Source organism: Cervus elaphus, chromosome 21, assembly GCF_910594005.1.
Source record: "Cervus elaphus chromosome 21, mCerEla1.1, whole genome shotgun sequence".
In the NCBI taxonomy this organism is placed as follows: Eukaryota; Metazoa; Chordata; class Mammalia; order Artiodactyla; family Cervidae; genus Cervus; species Cervus elaphus.
Window position 1 is genome coordinate 18,578,796 of NC_057835.1, and position 3,375 is coordinate 18,582,170.

The window sequence follows — 3,375 nt, forward strand, 5'->3', positions numbered from 1 at the left end:
CACAGGCTTTCCCTCATTGTGGCAGGCTAGGTTTACTCTCTAGTTGCAGTGTGTGAGCTTCTAAATTGTGGTGTGTGTTGTGGAGCACAGACTCCAGAGCATGGGCTCAGTAGTTGTGGCACATGGGCTTAGGTGCTTCACAATATATGGGATCTTCCCGGACCAGAGATCCAACCCCTGTCCTTGCATTGACAGAAGGATTCTTTACCACTAGACCACTAGGGAAGTCCTTACGTATGTGATTGAATTGATAAGTTAGATGTGACACCATCTAACATGGTTTGACACCATCATAATATTTTCATATGTACAAAATAATACATATGATATATATTATAGAGATAAAATAAATACTTCCAACCAAATTTAAGAAACTGAATACTGCTCAGAGTTTTAAATTCCTTTGTTACCCTTCCTCCTAAAATTCCTCTGCCTACTCTCTCCTAGCTTAATACCGTCCTGCATTTTGCTTTGTTTTTCAACTTGGCCACATGTTTGTATTACTAAACAATACGTTGCTTAGTCTTGTGTATATTTGTGCTTTATATAAATGGCATCATACGGTATGTATTCATGTGTAATTTACATTATGTAAATGTTTTACCCAACATTATGTTTCTGTTTCTATACATGTGGCTTTAGTTCATTCATTTCCACTGCTCTATAGAAAGTAATTTTTCAATGTAAGGTGTTCCTTTTCCTGAATTTGATTGTTTTTATCTAATTAGTCATGTAATACAAATGCATCAACATAGAAAACTAACACTATTGTTACCACAAAAAAAACCCCAATCTGAGTGCATTAACAAAATAAAAATTTTATTTTCTGTTCACATCATAGTCCAAAGTAAGTGGGCAACACTGCTGGACTTACTTCCTCCTAAAAGTAACTCAGGGATCCAGGTTCCTTTCATCTGTAACATCAAGATCTTCAGCATTGGCCTTCTGGTATTCATGAGAAAAGAGAGAACAAGAAAGATCTCTTTGGGTTCAGGAGAGGCTGAGAAATGCCATCTGTATGCCTAGAAAAGAAACGAATGTGCTATAAAAGTGTTCACTGAGCTTAGGATCAGAGAGTTGACTTGAATAAAATTTGGAAGTTCTCTAATCTAACTCCTTTGGTTTTATCATTCAGTGAACATTTTTTAGCACCAACTACAGGTCAAGTGACATTTCTAGCATCTTTGATGAGGAACTGCCCACCCCCTGCGTCAACACTCTCCAAGACAGGGTGCTCACTGGCCCCCAGGAAGCAACTCCCATATTTGCACAGCTTGGACTGATTATTATTCATCATGCACATGTCAAGCAGTTCCAAGAAATGACAAGGACCAAGGTGTGTCTGTCCTTAAGAACAAATGTAGGAGACTCAAGATGACCCATAGGTCAATTTTGTTCAAAGGGTCACCAGTGCTGAGGTCATCATGATGATAACAGTAATTCTATTTTGAACAGAATACCCCACTGTGAGTTTTCTCTCTTTTTCACGTTCCAACAAATTGTCATATAGTGTTTCCCAAAGTTTGGATGTATTAGATGTCTCCAATTCCCAAAATAGTTAAGCCAGCTGGGTTTTGCCTTTACCCAACTGTTCCCAGTTTTTCTCTGTACCCTGCCACACACACACACACAAACACACACACACACACACATACATATGCATACTGAGACCAATATACTATTTTGTAATTGATGACATCTTCAGCTCTATTCTTTTAAGGTTTCATATTTTCAAGACCTAGCAATCTAGCACAAACATACCTTGTCTCTAACACAGATATTTCAAAGGAGTATGCTTGAAACTGTCAACAAACTCTGTAGAGGAGAAGGACTTTTGTATATACAGGTGTACATACATACAAATTCTCAAAAACAGCACCAGCACAAATAAATCTCATTCCCAGAAAGTAATGCTGTAACTTTTCTCCACTCAAAAATACTTAGAACTCAGTGAATTCTAACTCTGGTGTCTTATCTCTTCTGTTGCCCTGGAGTTTGTAGTTTGACTATGAAATCAAATAACCATTCTGTGTGTGTGTATGCATATATATATATATATATATTTATATTATATAAAAGCAAAAATATATATGTATATTTATATACACGCACATATCTCTTGGAAAATTTTTAGGGTAAACAGCTTGAATTCAGATGTACTAGTTTTGCTTAGGTAAGAGGCTGGCAAACTTCTGAAAAGGAAGGACTAGATAGTAAATATGTTTGCCTTTTGCACGCCATATGTTCTCTGTTGCAGGAAAGGGCTTGCCTGTCTTTCTTTGAACTTCACTTGTTTGCATCTCAAATTGAAGATTGTAGGCTTGCTGGTGGGTGAAAGATAAGAGGGAAATGATGGACTCTGCATTGCCCTGGGAGGCCCTTGCAGACAAAGAGGTGACCTTGAACTTCCCTCCAAACTGAAAAGAGGGTGAACTCTGTGTCATGAAGCGCTTTATCTAGCACCCTGCCATTCAGCTTTGCTCCCTCACAATTACGCTCTGCATCTTCTCAGGAAGGAGGAATCACAAGGGGGAAGGAATTACACATAGCTGTCACCCCCACCCTAATGAAAAGAAAATCAAATTTCTGATTGTCTCCCACACCTGCTCCTCCTCTCATCAGCCCCATCCCAGTACCTGTCAACTCCTTTTTTCCACTTCGTTCATTGAAAAACCTGAGTCAACTCCAACACTTTTTTTCTCCCCACCATTAACTCTGGTTGTAATTCAACCTCTTCTTAGCACTGTTTCTCCTCAGCCCGGAACCAGCATCACCTCTCTCTCATCTCCAGTCCCTCGGAGATCTTATCAAGTCTCCTGACTTTAAACATCGTCTAACTATACATGACAACTTCCAAAAATGCACCTCCAACCAGATCTGCCCCTGAGAGCCAGACTCGCTTTTTCCACTTACTGTTGAACATGAGCATTAACAGGCATCTCAACTTCACATGGACAAATTTGAACTCCTTATCTTCCTCTTCAATTCAGCTTTCCAGGAGTTTTCCCCATTTCAGCAAACAGGACCTCTGTCCTTCCACCAGCTCCAACCAAAATCTAAAATACCTCTCTGTCTCTCTCTCTCTTCCTTCCTGTTTCTTATCCTTTCCCCACCCACATCCCCATCTAATTCAGCAGCAAATCTCACTGGCTCTACCATTAAACTGAGTCTAAATTCCAACTCTCACTCCCTCTTCTATACCACATTAGACCGTCACTTTCTTGGACAATCATAATAACCTTCTTCCTCCCTGTTTTTGACTTTGCCTCCCCACAGTCTATTCTCAACCCAAACAGCAAAGTGCTATTTTAAAACTCAAGTCAGACTATGTCACTCCTCTACGTATAACCCTTCTCCCTCCAGATTAACTTCTGC

The 3,375-nt window shown here is 39.6% G+C and overlaps 1 long non-coding RNA gene across 1 annotated transcript; it reads right to left on the reverse strand.

Annotated features, from left to right (window-relative positions):
- Nucleotides 1-798: 798 nt before the first annotated feature.
- On the reverse strand, nt 799-3,046 carry LOC122679527. Its single transcript, XR_006336429.1, has 2 exons — nt 2,914-3,046; nt 799-1,022 (listed from the first exon to the last, which is right to left on the reverse strand). It is a non-coding gene; the product is annotated as an uncharacterized LOC122679527 (long non-coding RNA).
- Nucleotides 3,047-3,375: the final 329 nt, after the last annotated feature.